General features: G+C 35.1%; 1 protein-coding gene across 3 annotated transcripts in view; it reads left to right on the top strand.

The window, feature by feature from the left end:
- Positions 1–204: 204 nt before the first annotated feature.
- Positions 205–23,412, top strand: part of LOC138691724 (zinc finger protein 726-like) — a 34,317-nt gene continuing 11,109 nt past the window's right edge. For 2 of the 3 annotated variants that reach the window (XM_069814028.1, XM_069814025.1), the window contains exon 1: positions 205–307. The gene's annotated coding sequence lies outside the window, so the exon portion shown is untranslated. Of the gene's footprint in view, positions 308–13,794; positions 14,378–23,412 lie in introns of those variants that run through there. The other variant, XM_069814026.1, reaches the window with a different exon arrangement.

Below are 23,412 nucleotides of genomic sequence, written 5' to 3'. Positions count from 1 at the left end.
TTTTAGCTATTTAGCTTTTTGCCTGCCTATTTTAGTATTTGTGATGCCTTTTTGCGTGCCTATTTTTATGATTCATAATGCCTAAACTTCCGATCTCATTATTATTATTATTATTATTATTATTATTATTATTATTATTATTATTATTATTATTATTATTATTTAGTTTCCGTTGCCACGGCTGACTTGATCTTAAAGAAAGCTGTTCAGGGAATATTGTAATATTTGTTTTACAATCTGAATTGCGAATACGTAACTAATACGGTACGGTAAAGACAGGTTCATTTTCATATTAATGTGTCATAAGGTAAGTCTTTGCTCGTGAATATTATAAATTTTTGCATTCAGTGTAGGTCTGCTGGTGAATTACCCAACTTTGATATCAGTCATTCACAATTTTGTTTTCCAATGCATGCTATTTTATAAGGTGGATGTTGGCTATTATTTATGTCATACCTTATACTACTTAATGGCACTTGGAGAAATGATAAGAGTATGTGCAATGTGCACATCGTTTAAATTAGACTTAATTAAATGAAAAGAACAGGAACGAATGCCCTTTCGTAGCGCTTTAGGAACAAAATCTATATCATGACTTGTGGCTCAATCAACAACTTTATCATACAAAGTATGAAGTACCGTAATTTAAGAATTAAAATATGATCATACCGAGGGGACAACCATTTTTGTGCAGGAATAATTAATTTAATATGTTACTTAGTTCTTTTTTTTTGACGTTGTAGGTAAGTAATTAAAATAACCCACAATCATTTTCGTCCAGAACATACATTTTCGTGCAAACTTTTTTCTTAATTATTATTATATCAAAATAATTAAAATATGACGTCTTGGTCCAGGATCTGTTTTTGGTGCAAGGATAATTCGTTTAACGTGTTTCTTAATTTCTGGTGTATTCATATTAATAAAATACAGTACTTTCTTTTGGTGCACTGATAATCGCATTGACATGTTTCCAATTTATGTTGTATCCTAATAATTAAAATATGATCATTTGGTCCAAGGAGCATCAGGGCCGTACCAAGCCATGTCAGACAATAATGACTATATTTATTGTGATTGCCGTATGTTTTTAAAAGTTTACTGCAGCATTTATATGTAAGGCATTGTTGCCAATTCAGCGGTTTTCCCGCTAAATCTAGCTTTTTTGGATAACCATCTTGCGGGTAAAATTATATTATCCCGCTTAGCGCGAATACTAGCGGTTTTGAATCTTTAAAATTTCTGAAATGAAATTCATATTAGCATTATAAGCGCCTTTCATAATTACGTTTACGCTCGACCATGCCGAAATGCAGTAATTATACACCTGGTAGCAGTCCTTTAATGCATGTCATTAAAGTACACCTACTCATTAAAGTACAGGTCTTCAGCCAATGACAAGTCAGCTTTGTACCGTTATAAAACCGCAAGTATCGATTATTCTCGGATATGCAATCGAAAGAGAATTAGCGAAAAGTCAAGGAGGCTGGAAAGCCAATACTGTCGCAGAAGGTTTTGTTCTGTTACTATAATAATTAGCGTTAATTGTAAATAATATGCAAATAAATTCAATTTGTCATCTCATTTTCCAATGTCTAATTTAATTTCAATGTTATATCAAAGTTAATATTTAGTTTACTCTGTAGGTTCTTATAGGCTGTCAAGGTCAATGTGGACATCTGTTCCTCGGAAAAAAATCAATACTTTCGCGTCTGCGCACATCTCACAATTTACGAGGTATTTCTCAAGGTCAGTTAGATACAAATAAAATGAATAATTTCAAGTTAGAAATATGGTCGAGCATAAAAAGTCGTATGAAACTCGCCTATAATGGTAATTAAGAAGCTCGTATGAAAATTATGAAACTCGCTTGCGCTCGTTTCATAAACATCCATACTCGCTTCTTAATTACTATCATTATAGGCTCGTTGCATAATGTACTATTAATTCGTTCATTGTGTGTTCTGTGAAATAATGGATGTGTTAATGTAGTGTTAATTCCATATTATGTATGTTACCGTTATAACCCAAAATCCGTCAAAACCAGTTTCAGCTAGTAAAAACTAGTTTAAGCAAATAAAGATAGAATGTGAGTTTTCGTATAGGCTAATCGAGAATCATTCTCAGATTAGGTCACAGTCTACTATATACAGTCGCGAAGCTCAATATGTACTAAAAATGCAAACATGGGTACTTGCCCACCACTAGGATCGCTACTATCACCTCATCATCGCAGATCTCTCTCCTAGTAGACGACAAAATATGTTACACTTTCGTTGTGTTGTTTTGGAAAAATTAACACCTTCCTTCCATTATTGAAATATTAAATGCATAAAGTTAATTTATTATTTTAATGAAGTATATTAAATTCCACCATAAACTCGAAGATACCTGCAAGAAATAGGTTAATATTATTTTTGTTTGTGCAAAACGAACTGAAATTTACTATAATAGCTTCACTCATTCAAGATTATAGCGATAATTAACTATGAAACCAATAAATATTAATTTGCATTTCCCTTTACAACAATAATAATGGAAATATGAATTAATGGAGTAACTTACGTGTACCAGTACTTGTAGTGTAGGCTTATGTAGTTAACAAAGTGGGATGAGGTTAAGCAATAATAATCACACCAGAATTGGAAATAAAACGTTATCAATAAATTGTATTGTAACAGACTTTTTCTACGTTCCTAGTAAAGTAACAAATAAAAATAACAACAAAATTAACAGCTATAATTAAAAACATATCCTTTGAAAAAAAAAAGTAGGCCTAAGCAATAATAATCCCACCAGAATTGAAAATAAAACGTGATCAATAAATTTCATTAAAACAAACTTAATTTTTCTACGTCTCTAGTAAAATATTATTATTCCAATTATTGTATTTTAGCCATTAACATTTTCATTACAATCAATAACGAACATTTCACAAGCATCAATGTGAAATACGCGACGAGCTAGCACTCAATGGAAATACGACACAGTCCATAGTCGACCGTGGACAGTCTATTGTTTCTAGTTGCTAACCGCTTGGTGCGCTTTATCACGAGATTTGCAAAAAATCACCTCAAGCTTCGCGACTGTATATAGTAGACTGTGGATTAGGTCTGGTTTGTTTAGGGTTTTGTTTGGTAAAAGCCTAAAAAAACCTATACGAACCAAACCTAACCTGTCATTGATTCTAGATCTCACGAAAATTCGTTTTCTATTTATCTATATTTTAAAATTACTTTTTACTAGTTGAAACTGGTTTTGTCGGATTTTGGGTTTTAACGGTAACATATATATGTATATAGTCCAATAAGAATTTAAATATGTTGTGTATGTAATAAAAGTGTTGAAAATTGCTTTATAGCGCCACATTGGGAATGAAAAAAGTGTGCAGTATTCGTTACATTGGCGGGTGGATGCTCTATCTTGACCATTATTATTATTATTATTATTATTATTATTATTATTATTATTATTATTATTATTATTATAAGTATATATTAAAATGTAGAGATATTTGCTAGAAAATCGCGGGTTTTCGAAAGTCATCTAGCGGGATTATACGAACTGTTGGCAACACTGGTGCAAGGCTTAGCTTGCATTGTGGCGAATTCTTGAATGCCTGTATGCACAGATTGAAAATGTACACCTTCAAAAGTGTAATATGTAGGGCCTGGAATTTTATGTTTTTACATATATCTTTTGCTTCATTGAACATAGCTGAAATTTCGTATGGCGATGTTACGCACCTCCAGGACCCAATTGGCGAAGTTTCATTTCACTTAAAAAATGAACATTTTGTATGTTAGCGCATAAAACCAAATATTTTGAAACAAATACATAAAACTCAAATTTTCTTGATTTATTTGTCTTTAAATCACATAGTGTTAATGAAATTTCATAAAAACCATATATTCATTCATTCATTCGCGGAGTTCTGCGCAAGGGCAGATTTTTCACTGCAAATCCAGCATTCTCCAGTCTCTTATTTTCTGCCTTCATCTTTGTCTCTTTATATGACCATATATTTTAATGTCGTCTATCATTTGATATCTTCTTTTGCCCCGAACTCTTCTCGCGTTCACTATTCCTTCCAGTGCATCCAACGTATAGATAATTATACAGTATGGACACTTCCCGTCAGTACCTTTGATGTAGCAGGACTGATTTCAATGACCTTCAAACCAGCTTGAGCGTGAGATTTTGCTTTTTCCCTAGAGTTGGCGCTGACATGACACCAGCTAGCAGTCGACACAGCGGAATATAACAGAGATACAATTAATATATCTAGGTGCATTATGTACTCAAAATAAATTGGACCAATGAAATAGTAAATCCGTCATTAACTATAATGTCTAGATTCTAGAGTTCCTTTATAATGAGTGTTGAGACGTTGACCCCAACAACAATTAAAATGTAATGATTTAATACCACTGACAATGGAAAAACAAAATTCCTATGAAAAGTAAAATCATATGCTTATATATTGTATACAATTATTAAATAAATTTGATACATAATTTTGTAATATATTATTATTTTATAATATAATTGATTATATATAAAACATAAAAAATTATTATTACATCTAGTTTATCACTGAGAAATAATTAGAAGCTATTAACTTGAATTTATTTGAAGCAAAGCGTTACTGGATTATGCAATAAGGTAGGCGATGTTTGGATCCTGTGTCTCAACTCTACACTCAATTATTAACTTAGCATGTGCTCGATTACACTAACCCCTAGCGATTGAAAGTAGAACTAAATGCCTGTGCACAGAGAAACAAAATAGGAAAATTCGCTCATTGTCCATTCTATTTAATTCTTATTCGCTGGTGCATCCTTCAGAATGCAGTTTCTTCTCAGTCAGTGACCCTGCCAATTCCTTTTCTTCTCTCTGATCAGTTTCAGCATCATTCTTTCTTCACCCACTCTTTCCAACACAGCTTTGTTTCTTGAATAAATACATAAAACTCACATATTTTCGTGATTTCTTTGTCTTTCCCTCACAACTGCCAAGAAATGAGTGCTGCTAACCATACCACTATAGCTAGATTATTTAATGGATTAGTGGCGTTGTTATAGCCATTTGGGATTAACTATGATAACATGCTTCTCCTTCTAACTGATGAAGCGGCATACATGAAGAAAGCTGCCATGGGATTAAGTCTGAGTTATCCAAACCTCATTCATGAGAGGGGGGTGTGTGTGGGTGGGTGTGTGTGTGTGTGTGTGTGTGTGTGTGTGTATGTGCGCTCGTGAGTGCTATACATACTATATTTCCAGACGTACACTGCAAAGGAACTGGCATTATTAAAATACACCATGCTCACAACATGCGATGTGGAATAGTACATTATGCAACGAGCCTATAATTACCATTATAGGCAAGTTTCATACGACTTTTTATGCTCGACCATATTTCTAACTTGAAATTATTCATAAATATTCATATTATTCTTATCAGACTGGGGAGCGGAAGTGACCTTGTGCAATCTCGTAAATTGTGAGATGTGCGCAGACGCGAAAGTATTGATTTTTTCCGAGGAACAAATGTCATTGACCTTGATATAATCTAGAGAGTAAAATGAACATTAATCTTGATATAACCTGGAAATTGATTTAGACATCGAAAAACGAGATGACAAATTGAATTTATTTGAATATGATTTACAATTAACGCTAATTATTATAGTAACAGAACATAACCTTCTGCGAAAGTATTGGATTTCCAGCCTCCGTGACGTTCCACTAGTTGTCTTTCGATTGCATATCCGAGAATAATCGATACTTGCGCTTTCATATTGCTACAATGGTGCTTTCTGATTGGTTGAAAACCTGAACTTTAATGAATAGATGTACTTTAATGAGGTCCATTAAAGGGCTACTACCAGGTGTATAAGTACTACATTTCGGCATGGTCGAGCATAATAGTACATTATGCAACGAGCCTATAATGATAGTAATTAAGACGCGAGGATGTTTATGAAACGAGCGCAAGCGAGTTTCGTAATTTTCATACGAGCGACTTAATTACCATTATAGGCAAGTTTCATACGACTTTTTATGCTCGACCATATTTCTAACTTGAAATTATTCATAAGTATTCATTTTATTATTATGTGACTAGGGAGCGAACTGACCTCGTGCAATCTCGTAAATTGTGAGATGTGCGCAGACGTAAAAGTATTGATTTTTTCCGGGCAACGAATGCCGACGACCTTGATATAACCTAGAGAGTAAACTTGATATAACCTTGAAATTAATTCGACATTGAAAAACGAGATGAAAAATTTAATTTATTTGAATATGATTTACAATTAACGCTAATTATTATAGTAACAGAACATAACCTTCTGCGACAGTATTGGATTTCCAGCCTGCTAGTTGTCTTTCGATTGCATATCCGAGAATAATTGAAAACCTGAACTTTAATGCATAGGTGTACTTTAATGACATGAATTAAAGGACTGCTACCAGGTGTATAATTACTACATTTCGGCATGGGCGAGCATAAAGAACATTTTCACAGTACAAGGACTTGTTTCGTGATAGTCGACATTCTTTCACTAGTGAGAATTTGAGAATGATGTAAGTCCACACCTGTGGAGTAACGGTTAGCACGTCTAGCCGCGAAACCAGGTGGCCCGGGTTCGATTCCCGGTCGGGGCAAGTTACCTGGTTGAGGTTTTTTCCGGGGTTTTCCCTCAACCCAATATGAGCAAATGCTGGGTAACTTTCGGTGTTGGACCCCGGACTCATTTCACCGGCATTATCACCTTCATATCATTCAGACGCTAAATAACCTAAGATGTTGATAAAGCGTCGTAAAATATCCTACTAAAATAAAAAAAAAGATGTATTTTACGCGCTGTAACACCAATAGGATGTAGAGTTAGTAAAATTTAAGAAAATGTTATCACATATATTCGAGTTTTTGGTAACATATTTTCAGATTTTTTAGTATGTTGTTTTAAGACGCTTTATCAACATCTTAGGTTATTTAGCGTCTGACTGGGATGAAGGTGATTATGCCGGTGAAATGAGTCCTGGTTCCATCACTGATAGTTACCCACCAATTACTCATATTGGATTGAGGGAAAATCCCGAAAAAACGTCAACCAGGTAACTTACCCCGACTGGGAATCGAACCCGGGCCACCTGGTTCCGCGGCTAGACGCGCTAACCGCTACTCCACAGGTGTGGACTGTTCAGATTTTATAGCATATAAAAGCATAAATATTTTCCACATTTTTAGCACAAAATTCCGGGCCCTAAGTTATCACAGAGAAATAAAGGAGAAATATGATGTGATGCGGGAAATATCGTTTTAATCGACAGAAACTAGTTTGGGAAACAAAAAATGATATAGGAGAGGGATTATAGGACTGATATTCACTTGTGCCATTTTTGCTCGATGCGCCGTCATTAATCTATCGCCTTATTAAACTCTAGCTCATCCATTGACATTAGACCTACTAGTCACTAATCTAGGTCCTCATCAAAACCTTCCTAACCTTATCTTTGACATCCAAACTGAACTATGTCATTTAACTCCACCTAACTCTATCACGTCCACACCTGTGGAGTAACGGTCAGCGCGTCTGGCCGCGAAACCAGGTGGCCCGGGTTCGAATCCCGGTCGGGGCAAGTTACCTGTTTGAGGTTTTTTCCGGGGTTTTCCCTCAACCCAATACGAGAAATGCTGGGTAACTTTCGGTGCTGGACCCTGGACTCATTTCACCGGCTGCTTGTTACTAATCTATGTCCTCATGAAACCCTACTTAACCTCTTCACTAACAGTGGCACTACTTCTCAGAATGGTAGAGGAAGAAGTAGGAAGGAGAGAGAAAGAAACCAAATTTCTCCTGGTGTGGATGACAAGGTTTGGAGATCTTTTCTTCGAAGAGGTGGAAAAATTCAAATATCTTGGAGCAACAGTAACAAATATAAATGACACTCGGGAGGAAATTAAACGCAGAATAAATATGGGAAATGCCTGTTATTATTCAGTTGTGAAGCTTTTGTCATCTAGTCCGCTGTCAAAAAATCTGAAAGTTAGAATTTATAAAACAGTTATATTACCGGTTCTTTTGTATGGTTGTGAAACTTGGACACTCACTTTGAGAGAGGAACAGAGATTAAGGGTGTTTGAGAATAAGGTTCTTACGAAAATATTTGGGGCTAAGAAAGATGAAGTTATAGGAGAATGAAGAAAGTTACACAACGCAGAACTGCACGCATTGTATTCTTCACCTGACATAATTAGAAACATTAAATCCAGACGTTTGAGAGAGGCAGTGCATGTAGCACGTATGGGCGAATCCAGAAATGCATATAGAGTGTTAGTTGGGAGACGGGGGAAAAATACCTTTGGGGAGGCCGAGACGCAGATGGGAGGATAATATTAAAATGGATTTGAGGGAGGTGTGATATGATGATAGATACTGGATTAATCTTGCACAGGATAGGGACCGATGGTGGGCTTACGTGAGGGCAGCAATGAACCTGCGGGTTCCTTAAGAGCCATTTGTAAGTAAGTAAGTATGGATGGCAAGGTAAACATTATGTCCATATGTTGACGAAATTGTGTATTTGGTTAGCATCGTAATGACATGGGTAAAAGCTTCCATACCTAATCTCCAGTTTAGCGACATATCCTTTTTCTTTCACATTTCAGTCAACTGTTGTGTTATTTTTCTATATGTGTGCGAAATACCGCTAGATGGAAAAGAATGTTGTACTGTATAATGGGCGTTTCAGGTATTGTTGGAGATAAAATAAATGAAACACTGCTTAAAAGGAATAATGTTGGATTTTAAGAAAGAGATAATATATAATATGCACAGGAACAACTAATTATGCAACAGAAATACTCAATCAAAGATAAAACTTCTGGGAATATATTTTCGTAAAAGGTGTACCACAGTTTACTATATACAGGCACGAAGTTTGGGGTGATTTTTTGCAAATCTCGCGATAGTTGCTAGCCGCTTGGAGCGCTGTGAGTACTAGGAACAATAGACTGTGCCACAGCCATCGTGATATAATACAGGCCGTAAGGCAGACCATGTAACTCGCTTTACCCGATCACGAAGGGCGGCGTTTCAACCATATAAATTAGTTGGAATGCATAAACAGTAACATTTGTTTCTCTAAAATGTAGTGTAATTCCATGAATAAAATTTAAACAATGATTGTGAGACACTTCAGACATAATTTACTTGCGAGTTAAGATGTAATATTATTTATGGTGTGAATATCACGTTGTTCGTATGTGTAATACCTGCCTTTATTTCGATTAAATATTGCCAAATTATTGTACATTCATTTAGCACGATTCAATAATTTTCAATTGCACCGCACGGATATTTAGATATGTTGAAATTATAGGTTATGTTTTTACTGTACCAGTTGCCCCTCTCTGTCTAAATTTAGTGATTTCCAATGCCTTGCCATTCATACGAAAATTATAGGTCACGTTTACTATATTTAACTTATATTCCTAAATTCGCAATCATACATTACAATTAAGCATAATGTCATTATGATACCCCGGACATTCAATTTGTCTGTATTTTAATACTAAAATTGAGTACTGAATTATTGTACTTATCTACTACGTAAGAGATGTAACACAATTATTGTACGTACACTAATTTTATAGGAGTGGTATGGTAAATGTTTTGTCTAAAATTAAGGAAGGTAGATGTGCTAAATTGAAATCACAATATAAATTCTTGTTTATTAAACCTCAAAATAGTTTCCATTCTAAACTTGAAATGTTGACGCGAACAGATTATGTTAACATGTAAAATTCTCTTCACATTAAAATAACACAGTTTTGTAATTATTTCTGCAACATATTATGCAACAAGAAGTAAACGGAACTTATGGACACATTACACTAGGCCTAAATAAAACTTAGCAATGATAAGCAATAAAGTTATAATATAATATTTCACTGAACTCCATACAGTGAAATAGAAAGGGGCCCGTTTCACAATCCTTACAAATTAACAATTTACAAATAACAAGTAAAAGTTTACAAATGCTTATAAATTGTGTTTCACAATGCTATTTTATTAGTTTGTAAAAAGTCTGACGAACTTTACAAAATCAGCTAAAGAAATTTACAAATACGCATTATTGGTTACACAATATCGCCAACGACAGTTTACAAAAATCGCTAAGGAGCAGAGCTAAAGTCGCTGTATTTTTACTACATTCGATACATATGTTTATATTTTGTACTAAAATAGATTATTCTAAGCTTGCTGATTCATATTTCACCAACAGAAAATATAAAGTATTGTTTAAAAAAATTAAAAGTATTTAGATTTTTATATATTGGCAACAATGGAGTTTCATATGATGCGTTTGGTCAAATATACCCAATACGTATATTACTTAAATGACCAAAGTTAGCACAAAATTCAATCAAATAAGTAAATAACAGATTTGGTCCACGTACAAATATGCCATTGATAAAATAATTACAATGTCTAAACACAAATCATGTTAATTTTTTGTGTTGATCCATCAGTATTCATTAATGTTGCATTCCTAACCTCAAACATTAGTGATCCCATCAGCAGCATAAAAATTCTGTGCTATAGTAAATGACATTTTGGTGATCAAAAATCTGCCCGAATTTAACTCTTTTAACAACATGAACTACCCTGTGGGCACTTTTGCACACTGATATATCTTAGCAATTCCGTGCTTATCTGCTAACCCACGGAACTCACAGCTAGTATACATCCAATGCAAAACAACACAGTTCTCGCTTTGAGGTTAGGGGCTACGGCATCACTTTTCTCTTTTGGATATGATCAGTGGCGGCTCGTGGGTATTGAAATAAGGGGGGCTGCATACAAAAATAAACCGAACAAGTTATTTTATTTAAAGATTAGTTCCATGCGCCTTGTCTTGTAGGTTGCAAACTTTTGAATCATCTTCTTATTAAAATCCGGTATTTCGTTTAACATAATCTTTGCAATGGAAAACATAGCTAATGCGGTCACTTCTCTCATCGTATTTCTAAGATAGGATTTTACTCTCTTCAAACACGAAAAGCAACGTTCTGGTGCGGAAGTTGTCATTGGTATGGTGACAGCAAAGACGTTGTAGTTATATATCTAGACACACAATTGGCGCTGATGTCGTGTACAGATTTGAAACCTCTCGCGCAGGTTCGCGCGAGGCCATGTCTTGGGAGTAGAAGCACTTTATCAAACATCAACACATGGAGATTCACGTGTTCATTTGTGTTGTTTACTTTCAATAGTGTGTTGATTTGTGTTGTTTACTTTTAATAGTGCATTAAAGTTAAAGTTAACAGCAAGTTTAGTTTTTAGCCATTGATGGAGTGCATTAATAGTCATTTCTAATAATAATATTAGTGTATTTTAAAAATGCGTAATATCTTCGAAGTGTGAATGTGTTCCTACAACTTAGAGATGCACGTTCCTAACGTGTAGATGTTATTAATTGAATTTAATTGGGTGACTAGTGCCATTCTTTATGGTGAATTCGTGTACAACGTTTAATTGTACGTATACATACAAGGAAGGATCTGGAAGCACTTTATCAACACATGGAGATTCACGTGTTCATTTGTGTTTACTTTTAATAGTGTGTTAATTTGTGTTATTTTTTTATAGTGCATTAAAGTTAAAGTTAATAGGAAGTTCAGTTTTTTAGTCAGTGATGGAGTACATTAATAGTGGTTTCTAACAATTAGTGTATTTTAAAAATGCGTAATATCTTCGAAGTGTGAATGTGTTCCTACAAGTTAGAGATACACGTTGCTAACGTGTAGGTTTGTTATTGTTTAATAAGTTCTACGCCTAAGTAGTAAATTTGAGTGTGCCGTTCACTATGGTGAATTCGTGTGCAGCGTTTAATTGTACATATACGTACAAGAAAGGATCTAGAATTTCTCTGCACAAGTAAGTACAGTAATATAATTACCGTACAATTTATTTCTTGCTTGCTTAGCCAAGTTGGACATGTACCGAGATAATAGCTACAGACGAAGACGAATATCTAACACAAAAAAGCGTTGTTCTGAATATTAGGTTTTCAAAATACCGCTAATAAACTTGTTTAAACATATAACTTAGTGCTACTAATTACTAATTCAAAATTTGTTTGACAGAGTAATTAATGCTTGTAAAGTATATTTATAGTCCTACTACTGCTATGATAATAAGCTAATGAATGGTACTTACGCCAATATTTTCAAAATAAAACAATAGGCTTACATATTTTTTTACAGGTATGGAAGCAGAGATATTAATATTTTTAGACGTGTGAAATTGACCATAATGACCATATATACATAAACATCAGATGTCACCATACACCTAAAAGTTCTAACATGAATTTACATAAATTTGTAAGAAATTTAAGGAAGTCCATCTTATTAATTAAGAATCAATAGGTAAGCTCTTATTCTGTACACTAGGCCTAAAATTCATATAGCCTATAAGTGTTCAAGTACCTATGTTTGACGGAGTAATTCCTGCATGTAAAGTTTATTTTCTATTACTATGATAATAAGCTAATGAATGGTATTTATATCTTAAAACTAGAACATTAGTGTACATGTTTTTATTTTACAGACGTATTATACTATACAATATGAAAGCAGATCAAATTGTTCGTTTCTCCTCTACATCAAAGGAAACATATGTGCATAGTAGGATATATATTGTTTTATGTAATGTACAATATATAGCTGGCAGTGTTTTACGAGTAACAGGTAATAGACTACTAATACATAACTTTATTTTCACCCGAACTGGCTTACAATATGCATTTGTATTTTTTATTCGCTCTAAAATGATGTCAAATAACTACAACGTCTTTGATAATTATCAAATTGTTTCCGTCATCTTTCGTTTCACGTCATACTAACGGTAACTTGAATTATGTCCACAACGTAGTCGCTTTAAATCTCAACAGGATTTTGTTTCATTTAGTTACTCCGATTGGTTTATAAAATATAAAAAAACATATTATTTTAAACCCTAAACATTGCATATGCGGATGTCTGCTAGCCGGCGCTCTTCCCAAACATGGCGGCGGGCGCAAGCTTCAATTTGTCCCGACTCTAAACTTCTGCGCAGCCTGGGCTGTAGGGGCTCGGGTGACAGCTATGCGTAGTATTTCCACAACTTCTGAAAATGAGGCCTGCAAGTTCTCAGACAGAAGAAACTGCAAGAGCTTGACTGCGTCACTGATATTTCTGAATTCTTGTCTCTGATACAACACAGTGAGTTACGTTTTAGTTTGTCTTTATCGAACATTGGAAAAAGCTTCACACATACATTTGGGTCATTTTCAGGCGATGAGCTTTTGTAGCATTCAAATTTTTCTTTATCTATGAACTGGAATCGGGTGTTAGCTTGTGTGATAATGAGGTCACACACTTCCTTGGCTGCACCAACCCTTGTCTGAATCCCTTCCACCTTACGACGCTTTTTAGGGTTTTCATTTTCACAGATCTCTCTGCTCAACTGTGCTTGCCTCATTTATTGTGATGTTGTTAGATGTTTCAGATTCCATTATGGTTGGAAAACATTTTAGCAATGGCTCCTTCTTCTCATGAACAACATTTACTGTTATTATTTTAAAACTCCATCTTGTTGCCCCAGCTGATGGAATTGTCTTTGAAACACATTAATCTAATACAGACTGTGTGGAGAACGAGAAAAGAAAGCAGGGATACTGGATAAATTAGCAAAAAATATGCGAGCTTTGTAGGCTATTTTGTTTAGCTGCTCTTTCCATTATGAGATTCAACTGATGGGCACTTAATTTCACATTTCTCCTGAATTGTTAAGATACTGAACTAAATAGACTGTAAATATTGTACAGAATTAAACATTGTTGCACTTGTTATACTCACAACATTAAAGAAACTGTATTTAAAACTGCGCACTACTGACAAACTGCTGCAAATTTTGCAGCGCCTGGAAACTCTGGATTCACGGCAAGGGGCAGCAGGGGGAGGGGTAAAACTAATGCGCAAAGCATCCGAGACGAGTCTGGCAGCTCCAGGGGAGGAAGTGGCTTCATCCTATAGTCCTTGTCTCTGGTTTCGCTCTGGCAGCACCAGGGGAGGAAGTGACTTCACTAACGATTGCGTGCATGTCAATGAGAGCGAAATTTTATAAAAAAAATTCGAACCGCTAAATAGAGACTGTATAATAAATGTATTTCACAGCATAAAACGACAAGAGCCACAAATGTCTGGGGGTGCTGCAGCTCCGCAGCCCCCCTTCGAAAGCCGCCCCTGGATATGATGTCCCATATCTTGTAGGAGAGATTCCAGCGAAACGGGACACGAAACGACTTTAGAATACCGCGTAAGTAGTGTCGCTATTGCATTATTGAATTATTTATGTTTGGTGCAGGGAACTTCTTTATTAATTGCGAGTATTTATTAAATACATCCTTCGTACTGTATATAAATACTTACGCGGTATTCTTAAGTATAGCGCGGGACTCGTTCGAAACCTTTCATTAAATTTATACAATGATACGAACGTGTTATTAATTCTTGCCCGGAGAATTTTGATTAGGCCTAAATTCAATATCTTCGTCTGAGCCATTAGAAGTCCTTAATAACATCAAAACTGCTTTAGTTTAATTCTTAATATTATCCAGTTATTCAAAAATTAATTTAATAAGTATTTCTTTATTGCATTTATTCATAATTTGTTGCAATATCAAACTTTACACATCTCAGAGGTATAGTAGAAAATGTGCTAATTTTACAAGTAAAATTTACACGTTTGTAAAATTACCCTTCATTGTGAAACAGAATACTTGTAAAGTGAACAAAATTTAATTTGTAAAGATTTGATTTCCTTTGTAAAGTTCAACATTACAAACAAAGATTGTGAAACAGAAGTTTACAATTTACAAGCAAAGTTTACCATTTACAAAGATTGTAAACATTGTGAAACAGGCCCCTGGTCTAGATCGAAAATAACTGTGCCGTATTTCGCATTTTTGTGAAAACTTATGTAAACTGTGAAATGTTCGTTATCGGTTGTAATAAATGTAAATGGCTAAAATACAATAATTTGAATAATAATATGGGACAAGGAGACGTTTGTAGTACTATAAATTGTAAGAAAAATAGGTTAGAGTTATGCTTCTTACGAAAGATCCAGGAAGGTGAGTTTATAGAATATAATATATATTTTAGGAGAATAATTTATAAACCTTATGTAGGCTATTTCATATTTCAATAGTGGAAGGAAGGTGTTAATTTTTTCAAAAGAACACGATGTCGAAAGTACAATACATTTTATAGCCTGCTAGGGAAAGTCTCTGTGATGATGCGATAGTAGCGATCCTGGTGGTGAGGAACTATCTATGGATGCATATTTCAACTGTCTATGTCTGCATATTTAGTATTAAGCTTCGTGATTGTATATACTAGACTGTGGGTGTACTTCGAATTGAATGCAACTCAATCGGAAGATGTCAACAATGAGAAGAATCAAATTTATGGTCCAACTGTTCCTTATTATTGACATATGTATAAGTTACAAACAATTGGAATTATTGGCTTATTAGTGGGTGCTAGAGGCATGATTACAAAAAAAAATGTATTAATTTCTGTAAAGAGTTCAATCTTGAATCCTCTTTGGCCAAGACTGTTTCTTTGATAGCTCTAAAACATTCAATCTATCTTGTGAGAAATCACATATATAAAGTAAATTAATAACACAATAATAATCATATTTCTCACGAAAATATTTTCATAAAATTGTACGCATTCACTAGTACTTGTGAATTTGGTATACTTTGTCCTTCAGAGCAACCCCTATTTTAGGGGAAATTTGTTTATCTATCTAAATGCAAAGCATATGTATTATGTTTCATTAAATTTATTGCTCTTATTTAGGTCAGGTACATGTCTGTTTAGAAAATTATCTACTGAAGGTAGATTGCAAGTTGCGGAATTTTCATCAGGAAGGAAGAAATTTTTCATATTATTGCACCTCTTTTAGTTGTCCTGAAAATCCCTTAACTCAACTCTATCCATAGTTGTTGGAACAAATATCTGTTAGTAATTCAGTTTCGTTTTGTAAGTAGCTGTTATTGGGCACGTTGTACTAAAGCGTGCTGAATTCAGTTTTGCCATGATATATGTTTTTGTGGAAAAGATGATACTTTCAATAAGTACCTTAAAGTAGTTGTTTCTTACCAATATATCTCAACACATTCATAAGCTCAAGTAAGACCTAAATTTGTAAGATTATATTTTTACTGACGATATACTGTTAACTCCATGTATTAACTGTACGAGCATCAACCTGATAAATGGAAGCAAACAAGTTTAGATATTTTGGGTAAACGACTGTATGAAATAAAAATGTTTTGTAATATGCAGTCGACTTTTTAATGTAGCCTAGTGAAATTTTTATGACAAAATGAATGTCGTAAAAAAGAACAGTTTGAGTGTAATTGTCACAATGGTGTAAAAATTAGCTTTAAAGAAAATATCTGTGTTGTGAAACACAACCAACAATACTTATTTGGGCTTATTACTGGCTTATAGTGAAATCACTGTTGTGGTATTATCATAGTTTGATTATCTCCAATTGCTGATAACTCTTATGCAAGTCAAAGCATACCAATATTGTCTTTAATTTCTGTAAATGTGTATTAAAATGTTACTGTAATGCAAGGGCGAAAGGAAATTATATCAGATTGCATTTCATTTCGAATGGTTCACAATAGGTTTGTTCGCACAGCAGATCCAAACATGTTTGAACAATTCCGGTCATGCGCACATGGATTTCACTGTTCGCACAGCGCAAACTTCAAATTCAAACTGTTTCTGACTAATAGTCACGCGTTCGTACAGCATGTTAAACTGATCTCAAATCATAGCTGTCGCATGCGCATCAAGATAGTTTTGCCATTGTTTTCTGCATGTTATTTACAGCATAACCTATACGAATATGCCCTAAATAAATAATCAATTGTATTTTAGTACTGTTGTTTTCGTATAACTGCCATTTTTCAGGAAGGTAATACAGACGTGGACAAATTATTAGACTAAATTAATTATATGTGCAACGAAGCTGTATTTATCGGTAGAAATAATGAACAAAAATTGTATTTTACACAGAAATAATGAACAGAAAATTGAGTCTTGAGGTTACTAATATTTTGTGAACATTCCCTTATTCTTTATTAACACGTTGATTTTGTCAGGGATGCTGGAAACCAAAGTTTGACGCTATCTTTGAATATCAGCATTATTTAGCCAGATATCAGTCAGTGCCTAAATGAGTCCATGTTTTCTTGTAAGCCTCTTTTTGTTCACTTTCTTCTTCAGTATAGATCACAGATTTTCAATTTCGTTCATGTCCGGTCTTCTTGCAGGCCATGGGAGAATATCTTCTGCAGTATATAATTAAAACACCAATAGTACCAACATAGCCAGAAAAAATATACTTAACCATTGGAAAAATATACCAGAAGATGTAAACAATCGTATTTACAACAATAGAGATTCTGTGAATTATAGTGATAGTTGATATGAGGAATTATATTATGTTTCCAAGAAAATGTTTTAGTCTAATAATTTGTCCACGTCTGTATATATATATATATATATATATATATATATATATATATATATATATATATATATATATATGCGTGCGTACTAGTCTAAAGTTTTACGGCATAAATATCCTACCAGTCCAGTCTTTTTCCTCTCAGTGCACTCTATGTCATCTTAGTCGACTCTCTGTCGTCTCAGTCTACTCTATGTGCTCTTGCAAGGAGAGCACACGCTCTGTATATCCTAGATCATATACACCCAGATTGCTCGGCGTTATAGGCTTTGACGGTAACGCCTTTTGTCAGGTTTACTATGCTGCCATCTAGTTATTACATAAGGAGTCACGTCATAACTCCCATTTGAATTGCATTAGCGACTGTACTGCCAACTCGTGTTCGTTTACTGCGGACGGGTGGCGATCCTGGCGGTTGTTCTCTTCAAATTGCAACCAATTTAACATAGGAATGAGCAATCTATATGTGATCTGAGTGTATATCACCGAATTAAATAGGATTGTGTGATATGAATGTACAAGACACACTGTTTAAAGTCATACCTGATATGGGAGGCCAATGAGCCCTCGTTTTGGAAATACTGGCTATTTTGTGACATACTTCCGTTAGGTGCCTAATAAGAAAGGATTTGACTGTGTAACGGCGTAGCTCATGTGGTTGGATGCTGATTTGTCATCCAGGCAACCAAAGTTCAAATTCTAATGTCCACATGTTTTAAAGCTTGATATTATTATTATTATTATTATTATTATTATTATTATTATTATTATTATTATTATTATTATTATTGTGAAGGACATGAGACACCACAAACTCTTCTATATTAGAAATTCTAAATCTTCCTGGCCGGTCTCCAGATGTATTAGACATGCTAACTTACATGTAGGCGATTTCGATCCATTCCATGTATAGAAGTATTAGAATATGGCAATGTATTTGCTAATATTATTTGCATAATCCTTATACAGAAATTGGTAGTATGAATCAACTCCTTTCCCTAATATTTTATAGTTTTAATTCTTGTAAATTAATTATTGTAATCTATGTTCTTTATTTTGTTGTTAACTCAAGTATTTAATTGTACCATAGTTGGCCATTTTAGTGTATTAATTGTATCACTATGCTGGACTTTTATTGGCCAATGGCTGTTGTCCAGCACATAAATATCAATAAATTTTGCAAATCTAGTCTTTCAGGTAAAGCTTCCTGCAAAGCACATTTGAATAATTTCAAGGGAAAAATTGTTCCGGGGCCGGGTATCGATCCCGGGACCTCTGGTTGAACGTACCAGCGCTCTACCAACTGAGCTACCCGGGAACTCCACCGACACCGTCTCAACTTTTCCCTTTATATCCACACAACTCGCGTGGGCTGACGAAACGCCAGAGACCCACATCGAGTGCACACAAACTCTGTGTGACTTGGAATTGTGTTTTTCTGTTAACGTACACAGTGACGTGTATATTATGCAAATCTATTCTTTCAGGTGAAGCTTCCTGTAAAGCAGATTTGAATAATTTCAAGGGAAAAATTGTTCCGGGGCCGGGTATCGATCCCGGGACCTCTGGTTGAACGTACCAGCGCTCTGCCAACTGAGCTACCCGGGAACTCCACCCGACACCGTCCAAGTCACACAGAGTTTGTGTGCACTCGATGTGGGTCTCTGGCGTTTCGTCAGTCCACGCGAGTTGTGTGGATATAAAGGGAAAGGTTGAGACGGTGTCGGGTGGACTTCCCGGGTAGCTCAGTTGGCAGAGCGCTGGTACGTTCAACCAGAGGTCCCGGGATCGATACCGGGAACAATTTTTCCCTTGAAATTATTCAAATCAATAAATTTATTATTATTATTATTATTATTATTATTATTATTATTATTATTATTATTAGTTTCATTTTCATTCATGTTGCAATATTTCTGTTTTTTTTTTTTGTATATGATAAATTACTTGCTACTGAGGGCATTGGTCTCTATGCACATACAAATATTAAATTGCAAAATTGTGTTTACGACTTCTATCTATGCAATCACAGGGGCTGGAAGATATTCGCCCTTCCCCAACAAACTGCGGCGTCCTACGGCGTAGTGTATACAAACGGCACCCTCAAGCCCAAGAATAATAACATTCTGGTCAAGTAAGTCAATCTATCCACGGTCTAACGGTTTCAGCAGAATGCCTGAAGAAGCAGAACCTTCTTACAGTAACGAAGAAGACAGGCATATTAACAAACATGTTGCAACTAGTAGTTTTCAGATATGCAAGGAGTTATTGCAGAAAGATAATATCAATGACTACTATGCACATCCAATTAAAAAGACAACCAAAGCATTAGCACTTGGGAAGACTGTGGCAAAAGCAATAACCGAAGTTGTGGAAGATAGAGAATTTATATCGACAGAAGAACTATTTCTCGATAAGGAAGATTATGACTACCCAATTGACAGCAGCAGTGACGAAGTTAGCTCAAGCGAATTTTCGTCTGGAACTGAATATGGATCTCCAAAGAAGAAATCCAAAATGAAATACGTGCCAATCACTGCGAAGACTAAAGTAGTGAAGCTTGCATTCTTGCATCCAAACTGGAACTTACAAACATTACGGAAACACGGAAGTAAACATTTACGTAGCAAAAGTCAGCTTTCTTGGTGGGAGAAAGAAGTTGCAGGCGGTGGTACTGTGTATGATAAATTTGAAGCAATTGATGTATGGACATATGATAGATTCTGTGAAGCCAGATCTGACAAACGTCCCGTTACAACTAGGGTTATTCAGCAATGGGCAACATCTGCAGCTCTGCAATACAAGTGCGACAGTTTTAATTTTGTGGCTTCTAACTCTTGGGTCAAGAAGTTCAAAAGACGTCATAACATTCGACAACGCGCAGTGACCAAATATGTGAAAACAAGTGGAAACTGGACACCTGAAAACATGTCTTAAGCAGAAAAATTCAGCAGTCAGTGTTCTTCAGCAATAAGACAATACAATTTTGATTATATAATCAATTCCGATCAAACAGGATGTGAGTATAGGCTGAATATAAGACGAACCCTAACTCATAAGCAGGCTTCGAGACTTTGGACCCAATAGAGCAATTCAGTGGGAAATCCGCATAACGGCGTACTCAGTATAGTGGTAAAGCGTACAGTGGGTGGGGATACTGTGGAATGAATACCAACAAATATGCAAAGGAAAACGCTCTGGATTTGAAGGTTCTGACGAATAATTTGGTTTTCATACAAACTGTGTCTGAAACTTTTACACGGTTAGAAAAGTCAGAGCAAGAGATGCCAGAAGCCCTCAAATTAATTTAGAAAATGACGCAGAGAATTAATGAGAAATCAAGTACACCGGTTACTGAACATGTAAAACAGAAGTGGAAATCAATTTTATGTAAAAATAACGGATATGGAACATTGTGTAACATAACCAGCAAATTAGTGGGAATAGAATCACCCGAGAATAAAGGACTGTCTCTTAGAAACTGCAATGATGTTAGGTTTTTCGTTTTGCTCCTATCACGTCATGCAACGTAGAGCACAGCTTTCCATAGTAAAAACTTTGGCAGATAACCGAAAAAGATTTACGTTTGAGACACTGAGAATGTATCTTGGAGTAGGTACATTGCAATTCGGTACTGTAACTGCGCTTCCTAAAGACGACCAATAGGATAAATGAAAAAAAAATTAAAATTGCTCCATGATTATTTCCACCATTAATACTGTGTATAATTAAACACAAATGCTTATAAAAGACAGGAGAATAAATGCTTTTCACATTCTTTTGACATTGTCATTGTGTAATGTATATTTACTTTCAGAATGTACATATGTGTGTTTCCCCATAATATCGTATTCTACTCTAAATAGCAACGTTGTTACCTCAACACATCTCTACCTCCTGCAGCGAGTCAACAACCTATAATACATGCACAGTAAACTTACTGTATCGGGTCCAAAGTCTCGAAGCCTGCTCATAAGGTATCAGTTGGTGATATAAAGTAACACATTCTTACACTGCACAATATGCAATAACAAGATCTAGAAAGTTAATACCGTCAGTTTTCTTGTGCATGCAAGAACCAAAAGGACAATTTGGCCCATGAGTGCAACGTCAAGTAGATGAACTCACTTCTGAATTCCGAAATACATGTGTAACACGTTCTTCATCAGGAAAGCTGACATCTCAACTCCATAAGCAATACCTGGAGAAAGTAATACAGACATATGTGAAAGAGCAGGCATTTCTTCTAATTCTGGACTCGTGTGATGAGGTCAGGTAAATCCTTCATTGTATGATGAAATATTTACAAATGAAGAAACTGAAGTAACGTGCAGCCTTTAAGTGATTCCATCAAAATGTACTGGATTATGCCAACCCTATGATGTTTATTTTTTTAGACAGGTGAAGATTTTTATCAAATATTTGCAAAATAGCTCTTTCCTTTGACAAACTGGACGACAAATTGCTTCAAGGGAGAATGCCCTCAAAATTCACTCATTAATTCACTTTCAGTTGTCAGCTCCTATATTCAAAGGCCATGTTGATATATGTGTGGTATACATCAAAATTAATAAACGAACGAGAAGTGTTTGTGAATGTGAAGGATGTCTGTTTCGCAGCAGAAGTGCGGAAAAATGTGTGTGACTGTGGACAACTTTCTTTCATTTGCTGTGCATGGTGCAGGAAGTATGTATGTTTTGTGTGTTTTTATGACATTTGTCATAATGAACCATGTACAAAATGAAGTGAAATAGAAACAGAACAGACACTAGTGACACATCTTACCTGCCTACGTGAGCAATATTTCATTGTTTATCCTTTAAAATGCAATGTTAGTTAATTAGTAATTTGTTTAAAACATGATAAGCGTTCAATACATTGAGATATGATATATGTAAATAGATAACTGTGATCATACTATTAAACATTATTAAAAGAAATAGTTTAGGACCAGTTAAGATTCGAATTCACTTTGCCTGGATAACAACAACTCCAACCATATGAGCTACACCATTACATAGTTTAATGCTTCCCTATTAGGCACCTAATGGAAGTATGTCACAAACAATGGCCAATATTTCCAAAACGAGGGTTCATTGGCCACCCATACCAGGTATGTCTTTAATCAGTACGTCTTGTACTTTCATCTCACACAATCTTATTTAATTCGGTGATATAAAGAGCGTGCCCTCTCCTTGTCCTGTCCTTTCATTGGAGCATTATATATTCTAATTTTACGAGTATTTGCATTTCTGTCGTACTCACACATGTTCCAAGGAATTACATTTATACGGAGATCGAACTAGGGTAATAATTTGTTTGGTCAACAGTTTCTTTGCTGTACGGTTGTCCTGAGCTGGAAGCATCATGTCAATGCGACTCTGTGTTCTGTCTGCAAACTACGTCCACGAATTCTTGGCATTCACATGGATAATAATCTCAACTGGGACATGCAAATCACAGAAACCTGCAGAAGAATATATTCTATTATCCATGTGCTAAAAAGGATATATGTTCATCTTCCCTCTTGCTTAAAAAAGTCCCTTGTGCAGACGCTTGTATTTCCCTATTTTGACTATGCTGACATTTTACTGACTGACCTTTCCAGCGACAACAAAACGAAACTTCAACGTGCTCATAATTTGTGTGTACGTTTTGTAAGCAATGTTCGCAAATATGATCATATTACCCCATCCCTGGAAACAATAGGTTGGCTTAAACTAGATAAGAAAAGAAATTTACATTCACTTCTCCTTCTCTTCGAAATCTTGAACTCTTCGTACCTGTCGTCTCGC

This window comes from Periplaneta americana, chromosome 16 (assembly GCF_040183065.1).
Source record: "Periplaneta americana isolate PAMFEO1 chromosome 16, P.americana_PAMFEO1_priV1, whole genome shotgun sequence".
NCBI classification, from domain to species: Eukaryota; Metazoa; Arthropoda; class Insecta; order Blattodea; family Blattidae; genus Periplaneta; species Periplaneta americana.
The sequence above is the reverse complement of the archived record's forward strand: the minus strand, read 5'-3'. Positions and strand labels throughout refer to the sequence as shown.